Genomic DNA, 27869 nt, shown 5'->3' with positions numbered 1-27869 from the left:
TATTTCCCAGCTAGATGTTTAGGGCAAAGGCTATATCTTAAGGTTTTTTATAATCCTTCCACTGCCAGACTAGCGTATTGTTCATGACAACTGCTCAAGAACTATTTGTTGTGAATAATAAAATGATTTATAGCTCTGAGATTTGGTGACTTGCATTATGTCAGAATATAAGCTGATCTGAAAAATCAGATCGATTTGGTCTGTAATCTTTGTGTAAAAACTTGGGTTCGGATATGTTAGTGGCTTAAGTTGTGTGCTGGCGCAAGATCTGCCTTCCATTCATTCAACAAATCCTTGTGAGCACTTATTATGTGCCACGCTGTGTTACAGACAACTAGTAAAGGCTTCTAAAATAGGATGATTATGGCATTCACTTGTCAATATTCCTGGCATGTTTATAAATTGCACTTTGGCAGTTGCTTATTCCTCCCAGGAAGCTTGCTCATATTTTGGAATCTAAGCACTTAGAGAATATACAGAACATACAGCATGATGAACAGTTAGGCTCTGGAGACAGAAATCCTGATTTTGAATTCTAGCTCTGCCAATTCTTTGCTTTGAGATCCTGGGCAAGTTACTTATCCTCTCTAAGGCTCCGTTCCTTCAGCCGTAAAATGAAAACAATAATACAATAGTACCTCTTAGCACATCCAGGGTCAAAATAATAAAATAATATTAATAATGATAATAATATAATAGTACCTCAAAATAATAATAAAACATCAAAATAATAATGATAATGATAATAATAATACAATAGTTCCTACCTTTAAGGGTTATTATAGGTATGAAATGAAATAATGCATATAAAACATTCAGTACTGGCATATTTTAAGAATTCAAAACTTTAGCTATCATTAAATTATTAGTTCATATTATACTACCAAACATACTAAGGACACTAGACAAGAAAAATGCACCCAGAAAGTAATTTTTGAACCAGGAGGGAGGAAATGAACATATACTTAAGTTCCATTATGTGTCCTGTTCTAAGCAAATAACTGCTGCAAATAAGATGATTCTAACAAGAGGCATCATATGCAGTATGGAAAACTCACAGGCATTAGAACAGAAGCTCCCCATATATCATTTAATCCTCACAACAACATTGTGAAACAAGTAGTACCTTACAGGTGAGGATACCAGGATTCAGAGAGGTTAAGCATTTTGCCCAAGTTTATGCGGTAGAAAAGATACAACCAGGGTTGTCCTTATCTGAATTCCTCTCACATAGTGAAAAAGGCGCCAACTGCATTTCACTCACCATGTCTCTGAGATTCCCCACACACTGCATTGTTTCTATTGGATAGCAGTACTCAAACTGCTGTACGTGAAAGTCATCTGGGGTGTTTTAAAAATCCTTAATCTAGGACCCATCATAAAAGCTTCTGATTGAGTAAATTTGGGGGAGGGCCTATGAATCAGCCTTTTAGGAAACACTCCGAGTAATTCTGTTGCAGATGGTTCCTGACCACATTCTAGAAACACTGTCATGAGGATTCAAACACCTGGTTTTAAGATCATGTGATATACATATTAGAGATTAGCAGCTGAAGTGTTAAGGCCCATGACCACGCGATGAAAAGATGTGTATGCAACTGATGTGTTTTAGGTTTCACATAGGAATTGCCTCCTTTGCATTCATTTTACAGTTTCTCTACACAGAAATTGGTGATTCTTAAATTGAGTTCATGTGAGTTTCTATGTTCTACATATGATGCCTCTCATTAGAATCATCTTATTTGTAGCAGTTATTTGCTTATTTATTTCGCCATGATATTTTAAGACACCAAAAAGAAAATGAATAAACAATGATAAACACTTAAAAACGAAGACCCTGAGGGTGATATTTCCTTAAAGTTACAGAAATTTATCAGGCCTGATTACTTAAACAGTTGTATAAGGATCTGTCAGATATTTTACTGAGGTAATTTCTTTAAAATAAACCATATAGGTCACACAGTGCTAATAAAACATGTTGATGAATCCTTGAGTGTTGCCCTGATTATGTTTCCTTGGGGAATGGAGAACTCATTAGCATGAGTTCCATGTCAGTCCTCCCTGCCTTGTCCCCCAAGTACTTTCCAGACGGGCTTGGCATAAAAGGGTGATCAAAATGTATGTAGCATGGCCAAGTTTCAAATGAATGGCTCATCTAACCCCACTGATTAAATACATGACATTACGTAGTATGAAAAGGCTGTTGTGCTTCATTAAGTTTACTTTTCTGAGAGCTTTAAAAAGTAAATTTTGGGGGGTGGGATAGCGAGAGGCTTTTCATATTCAACTGCAGATGCATATTTCCCAATCCAGGGGAAAATCCTCAAAGCTGAGAAGTTGTTAAATTGGGAGCAGCAGGGTGTGTGTGGAGAGAAAAAGAGAGAGAGAGAGAAACCTGTTTGTTTTCTGAAACAATAAGTAGTAAAACAGGTTGTTTAGGGTAAAGTCCCTTGAACTAGATAATTAATTTAAAATACATCTCCCTATAATAATACCTTATATTTACATAGTGCTTTGAAAAGTTCAAAGCGTTTGTACATTTACTATCTCATTTGAATTTCACAGTAACCTATGAAGTAGGTAGGTACAGAAGGTATTATATAATCCACCACCACCACTTAAAAAATGGCTAAACTGAGGCACAAGCATGTCAACAAACTCGTTTAAGGTCACATAACCAGTTGGTGTCACAGCTAGAACACCAGAATTTTGAAACTTAAGCCTGTGTTTTCTTGGCAGAAAGTGTCTCTGCTACCGCTTGATCTATCCAGAGTTCATGTGGAGATTTGTGGCTACAATTTAATTGGAGAATACAAATCAGGCATGCCTAAAGAGCTCTACAGAAAGGAGATTGTTTCTTTTAGATCATGACTGTGTTAGAAAAGGGAGGTAGAGAATGGAGTCAGTTGTTTTGGACAATGCAAATTAAAAACAAACAAAAACACTTTGTAATCAGTTTCTGGATATTTTGGGGGCAATTCATTCATTAAATTGTGTATTCATTTTTTAAAGTAGCTATTAAGTGCCTTTATATAAGAGACTTTGCTCAGCACTTTGGGAAGACATAAAGAAATGCATTTAATTTGTGTGTGGGTGCTTTGAATTATATAGATAATCACCATTTTATTCACTGTTCATTACCACCTGGTAGATGAAATGAATAAGCTCTCCTTGTAGAGAAGCAAGGTAAACAAAAACAGATGAAGGACACTGGGCAACTAATTTCTTTCAATTCTCTCCCTGTAGGAGGCATTTTTTAAAATTAAGGTGATAAATTTCCTGCTAGATACACAAAACACCAAGTATGCTATGTCATGCAACATAACACAGATTTTAACCCTAATGCTTCCTTGAAACTAGGGAGACTGGGCTTAGGTTAGTACCAGGTTCTCTATCAGGTATACTGGCTCAGGATTTAAGCGAAAATGTTAGCATCTAACCCAAAGCTTCCATATCCAAAAAGCTTCTCTGAAGGCCAGAAATAAGTCTTTAAAATACTTTGTCCCACCTGGCTCCAAATGAACTTTTCCTCTTGGCAGGCATGCTTGAGGAGGGTGTAGACAAAAGGAAGCAGAGGCACCAATGGATGCAAGGAAACAACCAGCAGAGCTGTTGAAGGCCCTATCACCTGATTGGAAGATAAACAAGAGTTTGCTAATAGGTATGGTTGGTTTCCCCACAGGTCATTATATATATATTTTTTAATACATTCCCCTGGACAAATTTCTTCACTTTCTAGCACAAACACCTCCAAACCTGAAGGCAAAATTTTAGTTAATACTTATACACATTATGAGTAGTTGTTTGATATATTTCTTTGGTTTATACTATATGTACACAGTGTCATTGAGTGAAACTACTTTTTTTGTTGTTGGGATAGGTCCTGCTCAGCCCCTAGAGTGGGTGTGTGAAATAGAGTGGGTGTTTATTCATACCTATTGTTCATCTGCCTTGTGCGTGTGAGCAGAGTGGAGACTTGGAGTTAACCCCAGCTCTGTCCCTAACACTGTCCCCATTTTGCTTCTCCTGGTTTCCATGTTTTTCACTTGTAAATTTACAAGGTTGGAGTAGTAGGTGAGCTCTAAAATCTGTTCCAACTCTACCATCCTATGATGCTCTAGGTTTTAAATATGCTTTAGTTATTCTTTAACTACATTATAGTATCTAAGTCAATCAGTATTCTATTTTTTTTTTTTTTAATTTTTAGAGACAGTGTTTCTCTCTGTTGCCTAAGCTGGAGTGCAGTGATGCCATCACTGCAACCTCAGACTCCTGAGCTCAAGTGATCCTGCCACCTCAGCCTCTGGAGTAAGCAGGACTACAGCTGTGTGCCACCAGGCCAGACTAATTTTTTAATTTTTTTGCAGAGATAAGGGTCTTGATATGTTGTCCAGGTTGGTCTCGAACTTCTAGCTTCAAGCAATCTTCCCTCCTCAGCCTCCTAAAGTGCTGGGATTACAGGCTTGAGCCACCATGCCCAACCATCATTCAGTATTCTTAACAAGATAGTAAGCTTTTGCTTCAGGAAAATCAGTCATTGTTGGGTAAAAAATCATAATTCAGGTAAAATTAAGTTTATTCACTTTACAAAATAATTACTTGATTTGCAAAATAATTCTAGAATGGCAGCACATAACAAACTGGTTATGCATTTAAAATATTTACTTTTAATCCAAGTTTTTAGGAAAACTAATTTAGAGTGAGACATACTTGCATTAAATAACAAAATTATAAATATATGAATGCCATAAAAATCACAGTATTTTGGAATGCTGATGGACCCTGGGCAATTTCAACCTAACTTCCTCATTTTACAAAATATGGAACTAAGGACCAAATAAGGTTAATTACTTGCTGAAGATCACACAAGTACATAATTAACAAAGACTGTGAAAAGAAAATCAATGACAGAATATTTTGCATATTTTTCTCTATTCAAATTTTGAGACCACACCTCTTCATTTACTTATGAAGAAAAAAATCATAGATGGTCAGTGCTTAAATCTAGGAATATTATTAGAAATAAAATTTAAGGTTATAATGCAGATTCTTGTGTGTAGATACCTCACAGCTTAATAGTGTAAATAGATGATTCACATGCATCTAACGTCAGTTAATCCATTTGAGTTTCTTTATTTTGCTGACTTTTGAATTGCCACTGAAATAGCATAGTACTCTGCTATTATTTTCTAAAATTATTTTGGATATTATTTTCAAATTTTTTCTATAAATAATATTGTGATTTTTATAACACATGAGTACACATTGAAAAGTGTCAGTAATATATTTTCTAATACCAGCATTCACTGAAATTCCAGGTATACTTACAGGAGTTAGTAGGACTTGAATCCACTGCTCCCAGTTACATAAATGATTTTACTTTATTATTCTTTTCATTCTTGTATTAAATACTAAATAGCCTCCCTTTGTATAGTTATCATTTAAGTACGATTGGAAATTAAATATTAGCAGAAGTTACTAATCAGTTTCGAGGCATCTGGCTTTATTTTTGCCATGAATCCCAATGTTCAAAGTTAGCAGGTTTCTTTAAAGCTAGTGCTGCTAGCATTTCATTGACTCACACTAAAATCGGTGCTTCCATCCCTCGATCACCCAGTTAATTTTAACCTTGACCTCCCACAGCTGTACTGCTTTACTCAGTCCAAAAAAACTCCCTGATTCCATGCTTTCTGCCTCTTATGAAGCAATAGTGCAGAGGAAAAACAAAACCCATTCCTTTAAGAAAGATTCCGCCTCCTCTCTTATAAAGCAAGCGCCTAATGGTAATTGTGGAGTCTCTACTAAGTCACACACTTTACTACTCAGCGTTGGGCGAAGCTGCTGCTGCTGCCGCCGTCGCCGCCGCCGCTGCTGCTGCTGCTGCTGGTCTGAGGCTGCAGTGGGTTTCTGTGCAGCACTGCAGAATCCACACCTAGAGAACAGGAGACACAGACACACACGTCTACTACCCTGGTCACAAGGAAGCTTTGGATCTTCAGCGGGTAAGCAGATCTTTTATCCATTTTGTCCAGAAACTGTGGGCAAGGGCATAATCATGGAAAAGACTGTTCACCAGACATGCTTAAAATGGATTATGTTAATTTGCTTCATTTGGCGGTGACGGTGGGGTCTAGATTTGTGACTGACAAATGCCTTGTATCGTGGCGACTATATTCTGATATGTGCCCTTAGCATACTTTTTTTGCTATTCATAAAAAGACTAATCTTGATTGCATGCAAAGCTTTTCATTTTTTTTTTTTGCTTTTTAAATGCAAGAAAATATCCAGCCACTCCCAATATCTCTCTCAAATACTGCAGATATTTTTAAATGCCGAATAAAATGTCAAGCTGAGCATTTTCTGAATATTGTTTTCTCCCCAAAGCTAGGAAGCCTTCCCTCCATGATTCTTTAGGAGTATTTAAAAACAATAAGGCATGGTTGGATTTTGAGCAAATGGGAGATGGTGGTAGACTAAAATTTCTATAGCCTTAGTCCAGTGGAGAGAGAAAACGAGGATAAATGAATCACAGTTTGTGCCAAGACAAGATTCATTTTCCACACTTCATATGTGGGAAGAGGAAACTACATTTTAATTAGCACATTTTTAGGGAAGAGGGAGGGGATGCAGAGGAGGGGGATGGTGTGAGGTATTTGAGGGGGAAGAGTCTGCAGATGAGGAAGGAAATGAAGTGGACTGTCGCCAGTGCCTTGGAAACGAAGGGAGATAAGGGTGGGGAAAGAAGTTTGCTGTGTGTGTTGGGGTGGGGTTGACCCAAGGGATCATGAATCACTAGAATGGCGCTCCCAGGGGTGTGCCTGGGGGGTACTCGTGCCCGTGGAGGACATGTGTGCAAGAGGGATGTGCAAGTCGTGGGTGGCAGAGAAAAGTGTGCGCTGCTGGGAGGTCTATTTCGAGAATAGGCTGGGATGAGAAACGTGTCTGGGCGGTGGGGGTGGGCGGCCCAGTGTCACCTGTGGATGGATCCACAGCCCTGCGATTGCGTGTGGCAAAGTTTGCCCGGCCCCGGATTCATTTTGCAGGCTGCCGGCGGTGCCTCGACTTTTCACCTCAAAGAGGTCAGCTCTCATAAGGCTAAAGGCTGGGGGCCAAAGTGGGAGTGAAGACCCCAGGCGGGTCCAAATGGAGAGTCCCTACCCTGCCCCTCTGCGGAGGAGAGCGGGCGGAGGGGGCGCCCCCAAAAGCAACTATGCCGAGGAAAATCCAGGCCCCTCCTGTGGGGGGCGTGCGGAGGCTGAACCTTACAGTGCCTCCCCCTGAAGACCCAGCAGCCAGTGTGGGCGGCAGAGGCTGACTGAACGCGGCGGCTCAGCCTCGGGATGGGGGGGCTTGTTCAGGTTAGGGCGGGAGACGTTTCCGAGGCGCCCCGCCTCCCCCTCGCGGTCGGGTTTCCGTCGGGGTCGTTTCCCACTCTGGCCCTCAGGGGACGCCGCGGGTTCTAGCTGCATAGCCGGAGGAGGACGCTGAAGAGGCGCCAGGCGGCCGCCCCGAAGCAGGCCCTCCCAGCTGCCTGGCCCGTAGGCCCCCGCCGCCGCGGCTTCGTAGACTTGGAGCTTGAGGGAGGGGAGGGGGTGACAGGGGGCGGAGCCAGGGTTCCCGAGGGGCGCGAGGGGCGGGACCAGAGAAAGCTTGGGCTGTGAGGGGCGGAGCTTTGAGAAGGCGGGGCTGGGACGCTCCGGGGCCCAAGGGGCGGGGCCAGGGGCGTCGGGGGCTGCGAGGGGCGGGCTTGTGGAGGCGTGGCCAGGGGCGCTTGGGGGCCTGGGGACGGGGCCTTAGGGGCGGGGCTAGGGGACGCTCGGGGGGCGCTCGGCTAGTCCCGCCAGAGCGCGAGTCGCCAGGTCGTAACGGTCGCCAGGGTGAGGGGCGGGAGGGAAGGAAGGGGGGTTTACATTATATTTTTTAAAACAGAGAGCGAGAGCTAGAGGCATCGGCGACCCAGGTGTCGCAGCTTCCTGCTACACAGGGCTTGGCGTCCAGGTCCCTCCCTCCTCACGCCCCCTCCCCTTCTCCTGCCCTCCCCTCTGGAGCCCTGCGGCGCTTAAGAGGCGGCTGCGGCGATCGGGCGGCCGCTGCTGCCCCGGCGGCTGCGGAGAAGGAGGGAGGGAAACACAAAGCCGGCTGCGCGCTGCGAGGTAATCCGGACGGGAGAGCGGGCGCCGTCGTCCCGCTCCACCTCCAGGCCAGGACACTGGCGCCCGCGCGGGGCCTGGCTGCGGGGACTCTACGGGGGGTCATTTGGGAGCTGGGGGTGCGACGGCTGGCGGGGCCGAGGGGACTTCCTATTGGTTGTTCTCGCGGCCTCAGGTGAACCCCTCTCCGAGGCAGGAATGGGAGCCTCGGGCGGGAGGGGAGCGTACCTGCAGAGGAGGGTCGTGGCGTGCAGTCTCGGGGCGCTGCGGAGCGGGCCCGATGCGTTCGGGCGTCCTCCGGTTTTCCCTGCGAGGGCGAGGAGTTCTAAAAATCAAATGCTAGCTGAAGCTTGGGTGACCCGGGGACCTTAAGCCCTGAAGGTGCTCTCTAGGAGGGTGGGAGATTCCCGCGCCTGGAAAAGGTGGAGGAAAGGGAGGGATGCTGGTTTGTTTAGTTTTGTTTTTCAACTCATTTAAGAAACTTCTGTTACAAGTTGAAAATGTTCAACCACCTCTAATCCACATTCCTCCAACACACACAGACACACAAACACACTACCCCTACAAACGTATACATGTTAGGTTGCGCTTCCTGCTCGGGATGACAAGGAAAGTTGGCAGTAGGTCTGGTTTGCTGGTGTTTGGGGCACGTCCAGCCTCTTTGGAGGTATGCTATTATAGCTGAGGCAATACCACAGGTAGAATAAACTGGGCCTCTTTTAAAATGGCAAGAATGGCCTCAGGTGAACTTTTTTGTTGCAGAGATTTAATTGCAAGTAGGTGCCCGTTTAAAATGGGAGCGTAAGGAAAACCACTAATTTCCTTGGCACATGTGTTGTTGCAGTTAACCTGCTAGAGTGTTATGGAATTTCACTCAACCAAGAGGCTTTGAGGGAGGATTATATGCAAGGTTGGTGAAAGAATTGATAAGATTCTGGGGTATGAGACTAGCTACGTACACGTGCACGTTTATGTTTTAAGTTATGTGACATTTTAGATTTAGCAGCATTAGAAGGTTGCTTTTCTTGGAATGCATTCCATCTACATTGTGCCGGGTACATCTTAATTTTGGTTTTGGAAGACTTCTAGTGAGTGTTGTTGGAGAGAATAAAAAGTACACTGTGGTTTGTCGTTTTTAAATTAAGATACTTGACTATTGAAAAGATTTGTGTAAGTTATGGGACTGACCCTTTTATAGAGTTAAATTATTTTGGAACATTTGTAGAAAGTTTTTACATCTAAGTCTCCGTTCCATTATACTTGCGTTGTACCTCATTTTCTTTTGCCTGTGTGGAGCAGATTAACTTTACCAAGGGAGGAAGATCAACAGAGAAGGCCACATTTGCTACATTTAACTCTTCCTCTTTCTAAAGAGTTCAGTCTATGCTAACTCTTAAAATTGGCAAAAAGTGCTGGCAATGTTGGTAATAGTTGTTTTTAAAGAAAAAACAGGGGTGTATCTATTTTGAATGTTAAACATAATTTAAGGAGTTCTGGAGATAATTGGTCATGAGACATTCAGTATGTTGCAGATTTTTACATATATGATATCAGGAAATGTTTGGTAAACATTTGACATGATATAGGTGATCATATGACATCTGGGAAATATTAATTTTGCATGATAGAAAGGATTGTATTTTCAGAATGTAAGTCTTAACCATTGACTGAAAATGAGAAAATTATACACTTTGCCATTTTAACCCCCTTTTTTCAGTGTGTTACTGGGATGAATGTGAGTTCTGCTCAATATTTAAAGTGTGGATTTGGTCTTTGTAAAGCCAGAATGTCTTTTGAGACTAAGAGAACCTAACAGCCCATCTCCTACACACAATCCTAAACCTAAGTACAGGGTGGTGTCCAACTTTTAAGATTGTGAGGCTTCCAGAAGTAGGCCTATCATGTCTGCGTGCTTTTGTCACATGTAAGCCTACAGATGGTTAGCTGATTAATCTCCATCTCAAAGCAGTTGGTTAGCAGTACTGGGCAGCATATATGCATGTCATCAGGGTATAAGAAGCATTTCTGTTGAGGGAAGAAATTATGTAAAAGCATAGCAACCCAACTCTGAACAGTTTGTAGAATGTTGGGGAACAGTCATAACAGAACTATAGCTTAATCAAATTGTTGCATGTAAAGTGCTTTGAATAAGGTCTGTACTCAGCAAGTGATTTAGGTGTTTATCATTATCAATATATAAAATGACATGTCCTTTTGAAGGCCGTTACATCATGCTAGTCAGCTTGTGAAGACTTAGCAAATATTTGAAACAGCCAGTATTTATTTGCTTTACCTCTGTGCCAGGCACTATTCTAAGAATTTTATGTGATTTAATTTACTTTATCCTCCTAACAACCCAGTGACTAAACAGAGGGATGAAGAGGTTAAGTATCTTCCCTGAAGGTGTACTGCTATTAGGTGGCACAGGCTGGTTGTGAACCCTAACTCTGTCTCAAGAGTGAGCCCACGTAACCACTGCTGTTATTTCACTCATGGTAATGGTTGCAAATCAGTGAAAGGTCATCATGTATTCCCAAGACTACCCAGGTGCGCATGTCTTGTTTAACCATACCCTCTTGTATTAATACCACCAACAGGTTGTGCTTCAATCTGAAGAGTGGTGATTATTCTGCATTAAGTAGAATCACCTTTTGACTTTGGAAGAGGATTCTCTTTTGATATACACAAGATATGTTTAGCTAGGATGCTAGAGTTTGTGCTAGAATGTGTTATCTTTTTAGTTATTAAAGATATTAAAGTCGTTTTTTGTTTTTTTTTCCCCAGAAGAGCTTGCCAGGTGTGTAGGCAAGTACTGGGCTGTACTAATGCCCACTGGAGATTCTGCATCTGCACTAAATCAATAGGCCTGATCATCTTTGTGATTACCAATACCATATCAACCTGAGATGGATTTGAACTTAAGTTTGTCCTAAATACCACCTGAATTGTTTCCTAAAATTAACCGTAAATGAGAAGATGTAACTTGCGGCTTATACTTTTTCACTCTTGTTCCTCAAGGAACTGTGTGTTGCTGCTTCACCATTGTAGTTTTTATGTCAAGCAAATTGATGATAACCTAAGCTAGCTCTTTTAAGTAACGTTTAGAATTACTGTAGATAGTTGATAAATCCTTTGTTGACAATTTAGTGAAAAGTAATGTTAGGAAAAAAATGTTTAAAACAAGCATATGTTGAATTAAGAAAGTGCAAACTTTATTGAAGACACAGGTGACTAATCTGTTTCTCACACTAAGTTAACACTACCTTTTTTGCTATAATTAATATTTAGTGCTGTTTCAGATTCCTTTGAAAATATTAAATATGGAGAATTTGAATAGGAAAAACTTTAAATGTCTAATCAAGAGTGCTATACTTCCTTTTAAACATAGACTTAATTTGAAATTAGAAATTATTCAAATGCCATTTGAAATTGAACCGTCATAGACTCTGTCATGTCATTGCGATTCAAAATGAGTGCCTTAATACTTTATTTCATGTCTTCTATGTTAATGCTCTATCGTTTGAACTTAGGGTCCCTGCCAGAATATTTATAGGTGAGACTGTTAAGAGGTCTTTCAGGTTCTGCCAGAGATTAAATTCTCTTGGCTAAAAGCCAAGAAAATTTCAAATTTTTACTGTAATGGGTTGTACATATCAAGAATCCTCTCTGAAACATAGAGGTTAGAAGTCTTTCATTGACTATGGCTTACAAGAAAAAGTCTGTTATCCCTTAGATGAATTTAGTAATTTTTTTCATCTAGCAGTAGCTAATTATGGACATGTGCATATATGTAACCATACTTCTTGGGGCATTCTTCTTTCAGGTAAAGTTAAAATTTATTCATCTGGCATTTATGTAATGAATATTTATTGAGTGCCAGCAGTACAAGATATATAGTCTTTGGCATTTATTTATATCTTTTTATTTATTTTGAGACGGGGACATGCTGTATCGCCCAAGCTGGTCTCCAACTCCTGGGATCAAGCCATCTTCCCGCTTCAGCCTCCAGAGTAGCTGGGACTACGAGTGTACACCACCGCACCAGCTTATATCTTTATAATGAGGTTAGATCTAAACTGAGCTTTTACAGATCTGCATTGCCACCATATACGTTACATTTACTTTTTTTTTTTTTAAGTTGGCTTTAGTTAAAGCTTAGTTGAAAATGGTAAGACTCACTGATATGAGATGAACTTTGAAACCTCTTTGTTTCAATTCCCTGAAACTGTGCCTGAGGATATTGGTATACAGGCAGTACATTAACTAGGATTTAGGATTGCTACCTCCTTGAACAACACTAAAGTTTGAACCTAGAGTTATTAACCTTACTTTTTCTCTAGTGCGCATACATGGTTTCCATAGGATAAAAATTTCCCACAATCAGCCAGGGGGTAAGAACACTTCTGAGAAATTTAAGGGCAATAACATAATGTCCTTAAAACCAATGTCTCAAGAATTATATATATTAAAAACACAATAAAATAATTTTAATGCTCATAGTATACATAAGGCAAGCAATGGTTTAAGCGAGATAAAAATCTAACTCCAAGTAACATGCATGAAATTGTTATTTATTTTTTGACTAACTCGTATACCCCTTTAAATTCTTAAAATTTCTTACTCCCCCATCCTCACCAAGGAAGTGCTCTTGTTTTTGGATGGAAGGGAAAAGGACAGTGTGGTGTGAGTGACTGAGCCTGTTTAACTCAGCTTCCATGGCTATTTGTTGGTTACCTGCTAGAGGAGTTGGAACTCCAACAGTGTACAAAGCAATCGGGTTGAAGAAGTGCTGAGTTTTTCAGTATCTTGGGGACTTGGTATATGTCTTCAGTATGTCACCATCAGCAATGTTTCTGTGAAGTTCTTCCACAATGGCTCAGTTCATCCTGTGCAAGGACAGCATTTCCTTTTTCCTTTTCTATACAGTATTTTTATCCTGTTATCTTTTGATCTGCTGGAATGACTAAATGACGTATCAAGATGGGTTCATTCAGTATCCTCTTGGAGAAGATTATTAGGCTTACTTGGTATATCTAAAGAAGTATATTTGGGGCTAAAGGTCTCCCCAGGGACTCTTAAGAACACTCTACTTTTAATCCTTCAGAAGTTAGAGCCAGCAACTGTTAGCCGCATTGTCATTTCTATTCTCACTTGTCTTATTAGCACGTGAAAAAAAGATTCTGTAAGGTCAGCCTTTTAATATCTAAGGAAGTGATTGGGGAGGAGCAATCGTCAGACAAAGCTCAAATGGAGTTGTGAATGGGTGTAAGTGCCTTGGATGAGTGGAATGCTTCATCTCCCCTGGGAATGAGTGGCAAAGATGGGAGATAGAAAGGGGAAAGAAGTTGGCAATGAAGTTGATACATTGTTCTTGTTCCTTATTCCCACTCCCACCTTTTTTAAAACTTTAAAACAGTGTTCCCTTTACTATGCCTTTCTCTTATGACCTTTAGTCTCAGAGTGGAGTTCTGTCTTTCCTAGGGAAAGGTAGAATTTTTGAGATGATTTCCTATCTGATTGCTGAAAAGGTTGGCTATCAGCTGGAGATTTCATTAAAAGGAATTTTCTTCTGTCTCTCCACAACTGTCTGCTTCTTAAATTTCAAAGAAAGATTTTTGAAACAAAAGTGTGAGAAACCTTACTCATCATCTAATGACTGGGAGCTGTTACGTATTAAGAGTAAAACATGTGTCATCAATGAATTAGAAATTCATTGCTTTAAATGCTTTGTGTTTTTTTGTTTTTCAAAACTAGATCTGCAGTGATTTTGTATTAGAATGTTTGACTTTTAAATGAGTTTCAGAATTATTTTCATCTAAAAATGTTGAAAGTAATACATATTTCATTTGGTGTAGTGAATTTTGATAATGATAACATCATCGTTCTCTAAACACTAAATACCCTAAAAAAAAATGTGATAGACAAGGATCTGGTCACTAGCTACCAAAAGGCTGTTACTGCTTTTGCATTACGGAATAGGCAAGGAACATTTTATGCCTGAATAAGAACAGTGTATTCATTTGCTTGACGTAGTAAAGACTGTGAGAGGCTGATATTTGGTAATCAGTTGTGTTTGATGTCTTAGAATCTAAACTTCCCTGGGCTCTTTTAAAGTATCTGACTTGACCCATCGGCTTTGATGAATACATTTGTGGAGGGATTGTGACTATCAGTTAAGTGCTTTGATGAGAGACTCCCTGCTTTCTATCACACCTGAATGTCACAGAACAAGCTTCTTGGAGCTGTGTAATTTGGGCTCAAAGGAAAGAGTGCCATCTACTGAATGGCCAGCATCAAGTTCAACAGCGCCTAACTTTTCCTTATGGAACTCAGCCAATTGCTGGAGAAACCATGCCCAGCTTCATTTAGGGGATTTGACAGAATCTTAGTACCAAGTGGAATTGTTGCCTGCTTAATTTTAATTATGCTTCTCAGCAGGAGGCCTAAACACATGATGAAGAACTAATTCAGCGCTTGCTGGAATGCATGGGAAAGGAGAAACCTTAAGAAGTTGTTGGGACTTATATTAAAAACAGTCTAGCAATGGTGAAATCATTACTAAGTGGTAAAGAAAATTATTTTAATGAGGGGCATCTTTCATTAGTAGATCTGATTGTTGATGGCTCCTGTAAACAATAATGATGTTCAGATCTGTTTGAGCTTAAAATCAGCAAACAAATCATTTGCTTAACTGGAGTTAAAGGTTTAATAGTACTTGAATACTTTGATTTTTTTTTTTCTCTTGCTCTTTTTCTTTGTTTCAGTTTCTAAGGTCAAATTATTCCTATCTGAGTGAATTCAGTGTTTCATAAATTTTGTGTGGTGTATGCTAGTGGTCTCCTATTATTCTGTTTTTTTCCTGTCTTCCAGAAACTTGCCTGTAGTACTAGCCATGGGTAGAACTGGAGGTAGCAGAACCAGTTATAAGTCAGTGATGATTTAAGGTATCTGGAAAGAGACCTGTTGGAGCCAGACAAGAAGGAATGTTGAAAATATGAATTGAAAGGAAGCTTTGAAATTTTTACTATAAGAATATCCTTGATTGTTGTTATATATTTATATCTACTATGTAATTACTTAATTAGTAACCATTTTTCTCAACCCTTAAAACCTTTCACAGATCATGTTAAGCATTTTACATAAATTATCCAAAGTTTAATTAAGTAACTTGCCCAAGATCATATACTTAATAAATGGCAGAGCCAAGATTTGAGCTCAAGGCTAATACTCTTAAACACTATGCTATACTGCTGATTTATTTAAACTTATTTTTGTTGGTGACTGCACAGAATATTTGAACCAAGATTAGGATTATATTTCTGCCTCCGCTGGAAAATACCATTTGGTTTTTTTTTGTTTAAGAGAGTGATAAAATGGGTAAATAGAATTGAGATTTCGCTAGAATCAGGAAGTGTACATGAAATGGACTTTCAGATGTTTTCTGTCTGATTTTGTCTATAATGTTAATTTCTTTGTTCCTTTTGCTACATTAGTTTAAAACCACAGGAAAAGTTTATTAGTGAAACATGAATTATTTCACATTGGAGCACACGCTTAAAATACACTACTTCATGGAAGAAATTACTGAAGGGTTTTCTGCTGGGTTTATTCTTTGTGTGTGGGGGGATTTGTTGTCTTTCTATATTTTGCTTGCTCCTAAATATTTTTAGGTGGTAGAACTTTTCAACATGACAATAATATTCCAAGTCCACAGCACAATAAAATGAAACCATGTGTCAGTCTGAGGTCCTGGGGGAACCTCAATGGCTTTCAGTAGTATGCTCTGTATACCAAATGAGTATCATACCTCACATGTAGGTGTCAAAACTTTGTTGTAGTCATGCATCCTTTTAATTAAGAGATATTTTATACCTGGCTACTTTTATGAATGATGATTTTGTTTGTTTTAAAACATATTTTGACCTTAAAAGGTATCCTTATTAGTTTAGAAAGGTTGGGGACCATTGTTTTGGTATAACCAAAAGCATCTAAAATTGCACTTCAGTGATGGTTGTGCTGTATATTCGAAACCCAGTCACCCTTTTAGGGCTTCTGGCTCTTCCCCTTCATATGTAAGAGAATTAATACCTTTACCAGAAAACCCCCATAGGCTATGAAATACATAACTCCTTGGGATTCTGACTTTCCTGTCAAGTGTAGGAAAGGTCAGTGAACAACTAAGATGACAATACAAGAGATGTTACTTGCCAGTGTGTGATGAATGCCAAATGACAGGTACAGAAAACCAATGCCATAGGTCAACTGGTCAAGAAAAGAGCACCATAGATGGAGTGGCAGAAAAGGCCCCCTAGGAAAGAGGAACAAGGGTGAGCCTTGAAGGGCAGGGTAGGATTTCACTAGGTGGAGATATAAGGGAAAGGATTTTGGCCAGAAATTACTGTTCATGAAAATAATTCTTTTTTTGTTGCATGATGGGAGATGGTTTACAATCTTTTTCCACTGTAAGACAAACGAATGCTATAACATAACACTCATTCATAACAGTGCCAAGGACTCACATCCCTAGGAGGTATTATTAGAATATGGAAGAGGCAAGAGAGAGTGGTAATGGTGGTGAAGATCATATAGACTTTAACAACCTTCCCTCTGGACCCCACATGAAAACGACTGGTTCATAGGAACCTATATTGCTATGTTGAAGCTAGTAATATTTAGGAAAGTTAATATTAGCAAACATTCTTTAGGAATCCTCATCATTCCCAACACTGGACAAGGAAAGCTTCCTTTTGGGAAGAGGTGTACATTTTTAAAAAATCTGTATTTGTCCATCATTTACTTTGTTTGCTGAATGCTAGAATATTCTGTCAATATTATTGCTATAACTTCTGAATCTAATATGTGGATGATGGATGGAGTTGTTGATATTACGAGATACAACCATTTCTACCTAAAATTTTTATAAAATAACATTTTCTGTTTTTAGATTTCAGAGGATTTATTCCAAAGTGTCCAAATTCTCTCAGACTTGAACATGCTTATCTCTTACTATAGAGTTTGAAAAATAGTTAGTGTTAACCATTCAAGACATCTTGAACAAGTAACTTTATTTCTTTTTTACTTTAGTGTTCTTATATATAACATTTGTGAGGGATTGGGATAGAGCATCTTAAGATTCATTTCAGCTTGAAGATACTTCTGAAGGTGAATTCACTAACTAGTGGGTTTAGTGGGAAGGTGGCCAAGAAACCCGAGTGTGCTGTGTGAAGGTCCTGGGAATGGGTCTAACAGCTGGCAAAGACCACGAAAGTCCTTGGTTCTATGTATATGTGGCAATTGCTTGTCAACTCCCAGAGTTTCAGTTCTTCAGAAGCTAAGAGCCCTTGGCAGTGGACAGATCCTTTCCAAAAACAATGAAACAAGCAGGGTTAGCAACTTTTCCTAAAGCAAACTGTAGAAACATTGTGGTATGTTTTTCCAGAAATGATGCTTTCCACTCTTATCCCAACTTTATTATACGTAGTAATGTTAGTTCTTCATAAATATTTCTCTGACTCCTGTTTAGGTCTTTTTTGAGTAGCTCACTATTGCCTTTCGTTTGTTCATTTATTCATTAAAGAAATATTTGAGCATGTACTGTGTGCCAGGGCCTGTTCTAAGTGCTGGGAGTTCAGCAGTAAGCAAACAGACAAGTGCTCCTGCCCTAATGGAGTTTATATTCTTGGGAGTAAATAGAAGTAAGTAAAGTATATGTCCTGTTAGTCATAAATTGTTATGGAGAAGCATAGAGCAGTGAAGGAAGATAAAGGGAGTGTTTGGGGGTAATTTGCAGTTTTAAATAGAGTGGCCAAGTGAAGTCCTCACTGAGAAGGTGACATGTGAGCAAAGACTTGAAGAAGGCGAGGGAGCATGTATGTGGCTGTTTAGGGGAAGAACATTATAGGCAGAGGGAACAATCCAAAGGTCCTGAGGCCCAAGCATAACTGGCATGGATGCAACAAAATGAGGGAGGCAGTAATGGGAAGCCACTGGATGACTTTGAAGAGAGGTGTGACACGATCGGACACATGTTTAGAAAGGATTATTTTGGCTGTGTTTTCAGACTAGACCTTACTGGACAAGTGTAGATGCAGGGGGACTACTTAGGAGGTCAATGCAATAATCTTGGTGAGAGATAATGTATCTGGTGGAGGTGATGAGAATTGATTGGATTCTGGTTATCTTTTGAAGATAGAGCCAACAGGATTTTCTAACTGGGATGTGGAGGTATATATGAGAGAGAGGAACCAAGCTTGACACTAAGGTTTCGGGTCTAGGCAAAAGTTTATAGGAGCAGTTTGGGACATGGGAGAGAATAGGAGTTCAGTTTGAGACATTACATTTGAAATGTCTATTAGACCTCTATTTGGAAGTTGCTGTGGGTGAAGGTCAGTGTATGGTTATAGGCTGACTGTGTAAACTTGAGAGTTATCATTATTTTCCTCCATTTTTTAATGGATGTATATTTAATCCCTTTGATGATTAGAATAAACTTTGCTCTAGTAACGGTTTGAGGTGCATCTGTACATCTTTATGCTTCCAAGGGGTGTAATTTATGTTGTAAAACCTTGAATTTATTTTAATTTCTGAAGAATACTTGGTCCCAAAGGAAACCTTTTTCTTTAGGGATTTAAATCAAAATATGAAACCAATGCTGTTACTGCCCTTTAAAAATGTACATGACTATAAATGGAACAGTTTGGCTGTTCCTGAAAGAGTTAACATGGTTAACAGTAGTAAGAGTTATCATATGACCCAGCAATTTCCCTCTTAGGCATATATTCAAAAGAATTGAAAACATATATTCCCACAAAAAAACTTGTACACTGATGTTCATAGCAGCATTATTCATAATAGCCAAAAAGTAGAAATAGCCCATATGTCTATCAGCTGATGAATGCATAAATAAATGTGGTATAGCCGTACAATGGAATATTATTCAGACATGAAAAGGAATGAAGTACTGATGCGTTCTACAGCATGAATGCACGTTGAAACCATTATGCTGAGTGAGAGAAGCCAGCTGTAAATGGCCACATATTGTATGGTTCCATTGACATGAAATGGCCAGAAGAGACAAATCCACAGAGACAAGAGATTAGTGGTTGTCAGGAGCTGGGGAGAGGGAGAAATGGGGAGTGATGGCTTAATGGATTTCCTTTTAGGGTGATGAAAGTTCTGGAACTAGATAGTCATGATGGTTGTACAACACTGTGAATATACTATTGATAAAAACCACTGAAAGTTACAATTTATTAGAGGAAATTTTATGGTAGTTGAATTATCTTACTTTTTTTTCCTGGCATCTTTTTGAAACTATGAACGTTCAAATATACAGAAGAACAACTAAAATAACTTAATGTGGACCTTATTTATTTTTTTGAGACAAGGTGTCACTCCTTTGCCTAGGCTAGAATGCAGTGGCATCATCATAGCTCACTGAAACCTCAAACTCCTGGGCTCAAGCAACCCCCCTCCCTCAGCCTCCCAAGTAGCTGGAACTACAGACCAGACCAGCTGTTTTCTATTTTTTGTAGAGACGGGGTCTCACTGTGTTGTTCAGGCTGGTCTCAGACTCCTGGCCTCAAGCTGTCCTCCTCCCTTGACTTCCCTAAGTCCTTGGATCTTATTTCTGAAACAGAACTGATTTCCCCGTGGAAAGCTGGATGAAACAAGAATTTACCACACCCAGCCTGGTTTGTTTAGAGAGACTAAGTTAAGATACTTAGCTCATCCAGGTAGAAATCAGGAGGCAATTTGTGATCCTATCTTTGATAAGTCATGGGTGAGTCTGATCTTTTTTAATACCTGATTCCATGGGAATATCTAGATAAGCAAAAGAAGGCTCTATGATTATCATTTCTATGGGTTTCAGAGAGCAGGAGCAGGCTTATAAATAAGTTTATTAGGTCTTACGTCAATAAAGATGGTCTTTTTTTCTCCATACCTGTAATTTAAAAATATGGGGGACTGAATTCCCTATAATTTTTTTAGCCAATCCAAGGTGACATTTACCTTCATAAAAACATTCCCATCAAAGATTTGCCTGTTAGGAAGTATATGAAAGGATTATCTTTACCTTTCATGTGTCATTTATCCTAATGTCATATTTTTGAGATACAATTCACACACCATAAAATTCACCTCTTAATTTTATTTATTTATTTATTTATTTAGAGACAGAGTCTCACTCTGTTGCCCGGTCTAGAGTGCCATGGCATCAGCCTAGCTCACAGCAACCTTAAACTCCTGGGCTCAAGTGATCCTCCTGCCTCAGCCTCCCGAGTAGCTGGGACTACAGGCATGCGACACCATGCTCGGCTATTTTTTTCTATATATATTTTTAGTTGTCCAGCTAATTTCTTTCTTTTTTTTTTGGTAGAGACGGGGTCTCACTCTTGCTCAGGCTGGTCTTGAACTCCTGAGCTCGAACGATCCGCCCACCTTGGCCTCCCAGAGTGTTAGGATTACAGCAGTGAGCCACCATGCCCAGCCTCTATAGGTTGAAACTTAATCCCCAGTGTGATGGTATTTGAAGGTGGGCCTTTGGGAGGTGATTATGAAGGATTAGTGCCCTTATAAAAGAGATCCCAGTGAGCTCCCCTCATTCCTTCCTCCATGTGAGGGTGGTGAGGAACCTGTGGCCTTGGGGCCACATGTGGCCTTCGGGATCCTTGAGTGCAGCCTTTTGACTGAATCCACATTTTACTGAACAAATACTTTTAATAAAGGGATTTGTTGTGTGAAGTGTGGATTTGGTCAAGGAGCCACACTTGGGGATCTGGAGGGGCACATGTGGCCTTGAGGCTACAGGTTCCTCACCCTTACTAGCAGCCTGAACATGGGACATTTTGGAGGCAAAAATCCATACAACTTTCTGAACATTGGAGAGGTTGAAGAGACATTTGATCATTGGGGGTAGAAATTTTAATATTGCATTTGACTCAATTTCCAATATGCTGATTTATGACAGAGGAAAGATTTTGTGCTACTAGAAATGACGTAGATTCAGCAAGTTGTAAAAGGTTTATTTTCCTTCCCATACATAAAGATTTTAGAAACTTGACTATTTCTTAATTTGTTTTACTGCTTGTTAACTATTACCCAATTGTCCAATCTTTGGATTTGTTTTCATTTGTGCATTTGGAAATGGTTGAATAGTCATCATTTTGGCTAAAGAATAGTCTTTTTGTTTCCAAATGAAACTGCTTGCCTATGCTGTGTTTTTGCATTTCATTTTAAACTTTTGTACAATGGAATAATAAAGAATTGAAGGCATTGGCCATTGCAATATCAAGTATTGCATACTGTCATTACAGGAAGTTATTGTGTCATCTTTAAGTTTCTCTTTAATAACATTTGGTTTATCTTCCAAAGTAAACATATGGTAAGAACCTATAAGAAAGTATTAGAAATGTTAAAAACACATGCAAAATTATTTTTGCTATGTAAACTTAGTGGAGAATCCAATAAGACTTTTCGCACACTTACATAGTGAAACAACTAATATAAGATTTGGCTCCTCTATCATTTCGTTTTTTTGAGACAGAGTCTCACTCTGTTGCCCGGGCTAGAGTGAGTGCCGTGGCGTCAGCCTAGCTCACAGCAACCTCAAACTCCTGGGCTTAAGCGATCCTCCTGCCTCAGCCTCCCGAGTAGCTGGGACTACAGGCATGTGCCACCATGCCCGGCTAATTTTTTCTATATATATTTTTAGTTGTCCAGATAATTTGTTTCTATTTTTAGTAGAGACGGGGTCTCGCTCTTGCTCAGGCTGGTCTCGAACTCCTGAGCTCAAGCAATCCGCCTGCCTCGGCCTCCCAGAGTGCTAGGATTACAGGCATGAGCCACCGCGCCTGGCCTACTCTTGTGATTTTTATCTTCATTGTATTTTATTAAGAGTGGCTTTTGAATAAACAAGTTATTTTAAACATTTAATACTCAAAAATTTTAAACATGAAAGCAGGGTTTACATTGAAATAATTTAGAAATTAGTTCTGTCAAACTCAGTGTTTTCTTATACCCATTTATAAAAACAGTATGTCCTAATATAAAACCCTCTGTTATATGTTTTATTACAAAACATATGTTTCTACTAAAAATAGAAAAGAAATTATATGGACAGCTAAAAACATATATATATATGTATATAAAAAACATTAGCTGGGCATGGTGGTACATGCCTGTAGTCCCAGCTACTCGGGAGGCTGAGGCAGGAGGATTGCTTGAGCCCAGGAGTTTGAGCTTTCTGTGAGCTAGGCTGATGCCATGGCACTCTAGCCCGGGCAACAGAGTGAGACTCTGTCTCAAAAAAAAAAAAAAAAAAAAAAAAATCACAAGCGTAAAAAGCACTCACTTTTTTAAAAAACAAGAATGAGTATATTAAGTTGCTTTCAAAGTTAATGTTTGAATCAAATTTTTATAAAATCAGTTTCATTTTTTAATATTTGAAAAATTAATTTTTGAGTTAGAAATACAAGGATGTGGAACAAAATCCGTAAGGCACACAAAAGTATACATTGAAAAGTAAGTTGTCACTTCATAACCAAACTACTCAGGTTTCCTCCTTTCTTGTAATTATTCCAGAGATGGTTTTCATTGTTTACATTTAAATTCCTGAATCAAGACTTCGCCTGGCTACACCTGGTGAAAGAGTTGCTGAATAAGAAATATAGCTTTAAGGCTGGGCTGGGTGGTTCATGCCTGTAATCCCAGCACTTTGGGAGGCCCAGGCAGGAGGATTGCTTGAGAATGGGAGTTCCAGACCAGCTTGGGCAACATAGTGAGACCCTGTCTCTTAACACACACACACACACACACACACACACACACACACACACACAATCTTTAGGTTCAGAATAACCTGGGGACATAGCCACCCCATGTTCTTCTTCTAGATGTGGTTTCTGGATCTGTTATCTTTTTATAAGAGTTTCCTTTCCTAGCTTCCCTTCCCCTAAGGCAGAGGTATGGAAAAGTGGGAGGTGGTAGTTGTAATCATTTTTCACTCATACTATAAATAATACTTCTATATTCTTTGATCACAAAAATTGTTTTAAGACTAAGGTTTTGGGTGACACAAAATCACTTATTCCTATACCTAATCAAGATTATTATTTGAAACTCTGTACAGATCTGTATTATGCAGCAAAGTTTATCTGACATTCTAGCCCTTGGAATTGAGATATGGAGGACAGAACCTGTAGATTTTGACCCATATTTTAAAGTGAAGAACCATTGCTTCATTATAATTGGGGGGTACCCTACACCTCCAGCTGTGCAAATTCTATGGCCGTAGGTGGAGGAGGAAGTTAGATAATTATGGGAGAAGTGGGAATCTTCAAATCTATGTAATCTTGATTAGGTATAGGAATAATTAATTCTGTGTCACCCAAAACCTTAGTCTTAAAGTTTTTTTGGGTGCTAAAATTAAGCCTTTGTGTGAATCATTTAGGCTTTCTATTATAGGTGGAAGTGGGAAGTCTCTGTGAACTTTAAAGTTTGGAGAGAAAAGTGGGAGTAAAGAGGGAGATGAAAACTCGATTCATAGAATTTTGGAAACCTCACCTCATTTTATTAATGAAGGACCTGGTTTGGTTGAGTGAAGTGATATGTTCAAGGCAACATGTTGCTTGTGGGCAGATCTAGGCTCGCACCTGGGATTCCTTGCTCTGTCCAGTGCTTTTTGTACTTAACATAGAGCAGCCATCTTGATGTAAGTACAATACGTACCAGCCATCTTAACCTCATTCATGCAATTCTGGGGTGAGGGGTTTTACCAAAATTCCACTTGAGCTTTCCTAGAGCAGCTTTTGAACAGGATGAGAGATCCCAATCTCTTAGAGATTTGTGACTTCTTTTCAAGAAATAGTTAATATTTGTTCTTTCCTTTTTTTTTTAAATCTTTCATTTAATTGGGGAAAGTTTTGTGACATTTTTTTAAAAAATCTGGACTGTGTCATGAACTTTCTTGTTGTCTTAACAAAAAGCCCTACTGATATTCTGTACATTGTTCCAGTTTGAGTAGGCTCACCACTAAAGCAAGTCATGTACATGGTAAATGTTTCTGGCATGTTTAGGAATATTATATTGAAAATTCGAACTGGATGTATTTGGCTGCCTTGACCTTTTTTTTCTTTTGGAAAGGAACATATTTAAGTGAGAAACAGTACTTCCCCTCCAATGAAAAGGAAAAGTTTTAGGTCATTTGTTTGAGTGAAATAGATTATAGACTTATGACCCCAATTTTCCATTATTTTCAACTAAGTAGGTCATTACATCAAGCACCGTGAAAGAAATATGTCATTACAAATGTTAGTGTTTTAATTTAGTTTTGTCTTTAAGTTTATTAATAAGATTTTTAACCATCAAGAATGCATTTTATCTGTTACATCATACCAAGGACTTTTAATGAAATCTTTCAGAATTTTGCTTTTTATGTTTTGCTATGGCATTTGGTTTCATGACAGTTTTAGAAAGTGATTTTCAAGATAACCTGGTCTTTTCAAGACAAAGCCTTCTATAAAACATCCTTCTGAGGAACTGAAAAGATTCTTTATTATGGTTAGGGTCTAAATAAGATATATTTGCTTTTGATATTACTATGAGTATAAAAGATGTCTTTTGGCCTATTTTTAAATCAGTGATAATAGGAGCAGGTATAAGGTCAAGGTACTTGAGAACTTTGAATTCAGTGTTGATTTTAAAGTAATTGGGGAGTGGCTATGTTTCATGGTGACAATATTCATATTAAAAATCTTGTAGGTCAATTTTTATGAAAACCATGTAATATTTCTCAAGTTAATTATTGACTTAAAGCCTGCTGGTGCCTTTTCCCGAGATATTACTTTATAGAGAATGCAATGTTGATTAAGCAGAAACTTCAAGTACCAGAAATTCTTTGGGTCCTCCATTTTAATGAGAGAGGACCAAATGATTACGAATACAGTTGGATTTCAGGAATGTGTATTAGAAGCAGTAACATCTAGGTAGGTCTTAAAGTCAGCATACATTGACTCTTATACATTCTATAATCCGCTCTACTTAGAATGAGTATTTAGAATGAAGACCCAAATATCTTTTTTTTTTTTTGAGACAGAGTCTCACTCTATTGCCCTGGCTAGAGTGCCGGGGTGTTAGCCTAGCTCACAGCAACCTCAAACTCCTGGGCTCAAGTGATCCTCCTGCCTTAGCCTCCCGAGTAGCTGGGACTACAGGCATGCACCACCATGCCTGGCTAATTTTTTCTATATGTTTTTAGTTGTTCAGCTAATTTCATTCTATTTTTAGTAGAGACGGGGTCTCACTCTTGCTCAGGCTGGTCTCAAACCCCTCAGCTCAAAGAATCCACACGCCTCGGCCTCCCAGAGTGCTAGGATTACAGGTGTGAGCCACCATGCCCGGTCAAGACTCTAATATCTTGCACAGTTGTTAAGCAATAAAGATGTTCATGAAAATATGTGAAACCAAAAATTGGAAAGACTGCTTTTAAAATTGAGGAGTTGAGGGAGAAGGCTTATTGCTATAAGAATTGACATTTATTCTCCATTTCTGATCAGAGTAACTATTTGGGTTCCCCCAAAGTGCTTGTCTTTTTATGGCTTACCTACATTTTTTTTTAAAGTTGTAATCATAAAAGTTGGGCTTTCTCTTCATGGATAGCATTTGCACAGGTGATTTAATTAGAACTGCCTGCATAGTATAATTTGAAGTCTCATAGGAAGGCCCTGGAATAGTACTATTCTCCCCACCCCCAAAATATGAGCTAATATGTAATTTAAAATTTTCTAGTAGCCACATTAAAAAAAAAAAACAAAAAACCGCATACCACGGAAGATCCCATTCCAGCAGCTGTAGCTTAAAGAAACAGGTATGAAATTAGTTTTAAGATAGTTGAACTCAATATATTTAAAATATTGTTTCAACCTGTAAGCAATATAAAAAATTAATGAAACATTTTAAAATACCAAATCTTTGAAATCCTCCCTATATTTTACACTTGGCACATCTCAAGTCAGACTAGCCACAATTTAAGTCCTCAGTAGTCACATGTGACCAGTGGTTATTAAATTGGATAACATAGCCCTGGAACATCTTTCTCTGCTATCCCGTCTCAGTGTTGAGAATTCTCACTAGCAGTTTATTTGGGGGTCTAAAGTCTTGCCATCTCCTTCTATGCTTTTGTATAATTGAATGGAAAATGAAGCACTTCGGAGAGGGGGAAAAAACACATTAAACCATTCTTGGTCATGTTACTTTTAACCATTTTTGCCTTTATAATGTGATAACCAAAAGCTAGTACGGCTGAATAAATGCAAATATTATTGAATGAAAACTTCAGAGGGCAGGTTCAGTTTGTTATGCTTAAATGAGGAGAGAGGGATAGAAAAAGAGGAAAAGGAAAAGCTGGGTAGGACAGAAAGAGCAGGTTTTGACATCAGAGGGATCTGATTTAAAATCCTACTGGCCTTGAGCAAGTTGGTTACTTTTTTGAGCCTTTTGTTTTCTTCATGTGCAGCATGGGGATAAACAATACCTCTCAAGTTGCTGTGAAGATTACATGAGATATGTGAAGTTATGTCATGTATAATATCTGGTACATAGTAGATGCTTAATAAATATGTATTGAACAAATGTTTGTTGCTTACTTAACATTCCTTACCCCCATCCCCTTTGTGAGAAAGGAAAAGGAAGGAGGCAAAATAAATGTAAGAATATATTAAATAAACAGTCCATTTACTAAACAGTATTTGACCAGGACAAACTAGTTTCTAAGCATTGGGGTTAGCTGAGATTTTAATTCAGGACTATTATCTGAAAGGTTCAGAAAGTAATGATGTGGAATCATTCCTACTCTACATTGTTTAAATAGTAAGAAATGAATTTTGCTAGTTTAATTTGTGTACTTTTCATTAATCAACATCTGTGTTTCTAAATTTGTTTCAGTTATTTAAGACAATCTCAATTATCATTTTTCATCTTGTCCTAGATGAAACAAATTCATGATTTTCCATTTCTTTAAGAATTTTATCACAGGGATTATTGCAATATGGAATTTAAATGTTTTACATCTACTTTAGAAGATTAGTCTACAGAGTAATAGATTGTTCTGATGATTGCAAACTTGCGTATTAATTGAAACTAAGAAAAACTTCTAAATGGAAGAAAAACAGCCACTTGGTGACTAAGCGTCATGTTGTAATGCAATTGGCATATTTGTTCTTTTTCAGGCATTAACTTCAATTCACATTTTTAGATAGAATGGAGATTTTCTGTGACATTAGCTGTATGTCATGTTCTGAATCTGTTTAGGAGGAGAGAATTTTCAATCAATCATATATTTCTGATTTGCTATGCATTTTGAGATATTTGAAATATGGAAATTGGGTAAGCTTGGAGGGTTTTGAGTAGATTATTAGATTAGATATGAACTTTTCAAAGCTTTGTACTCACCAGTGTGTAGGCCTCATCTGGGGTAATGTTCTTGGAAATCAAGTCATATTTGAAAATCCAGTTTTTTTGCCAACAGCATCTGGTTGCACTTTACATTACATACTTTGAAAGTATTTTTTGAATTGCAAAAAAGCAAACCATATGTCAGACTTTTGTTACCTGATTTAAAGTTGTTTACAGTTTAGTTGAACTTAACTAAAGGCATAATTATCCAAATGCATAATACTTTAGAGATAAAAGATTCTTAGAATTAGCAGCTTTTTAGAAATT

General features: G+C 38.7%; 1 protein-coding gene across 5 annotated transcripts in view; it reads left to right on the top strand.

Annotated features, from left to right (window-relative positions):
- Positions 1-5694: 5694 nt before the first annotated feature.
- The window catches only part of ADD3 (adducin 3), a 124153-nt gene continuing 101978 nt past the window's right edge, over positions 5695-27869 (top strand). For 2 of the 5 annotated variants that reach the window (XM_045568829.1, XM_045568823.1), the window contains exon 1: positions 7797-8153. The gene's annotated coding sequence lies outside the window, so the exon portion shown is untranslated. Of the gene's footprint in view, positions 6003-7796; positions 8154-27869 lie in introns of those variants that run through there. The other 3 variants (XM_045568824.1, XM_045568830.1, XM_045568828.1) reach the window with 3 other exon arrangements.

Source organism: Lemur catta, chromosome 14 (genome assembly GCF_020740605.2).
Source record: "Lemur catta isolate mLemCat1 chromosome 14, mLemCat1.pri, whole genome shotgun sequence".
Lineage (NCBI taxonomy): Eukaryota > Metazoa > Chordata > Mammalia > Primates > Lemuridae > Lemur > Lemur catta.
The sequence above is the reverse complement of the archived record's forward strand: the minus strand, read 5'-3'. Positions and strand labels throughout refer to the sequence as shown.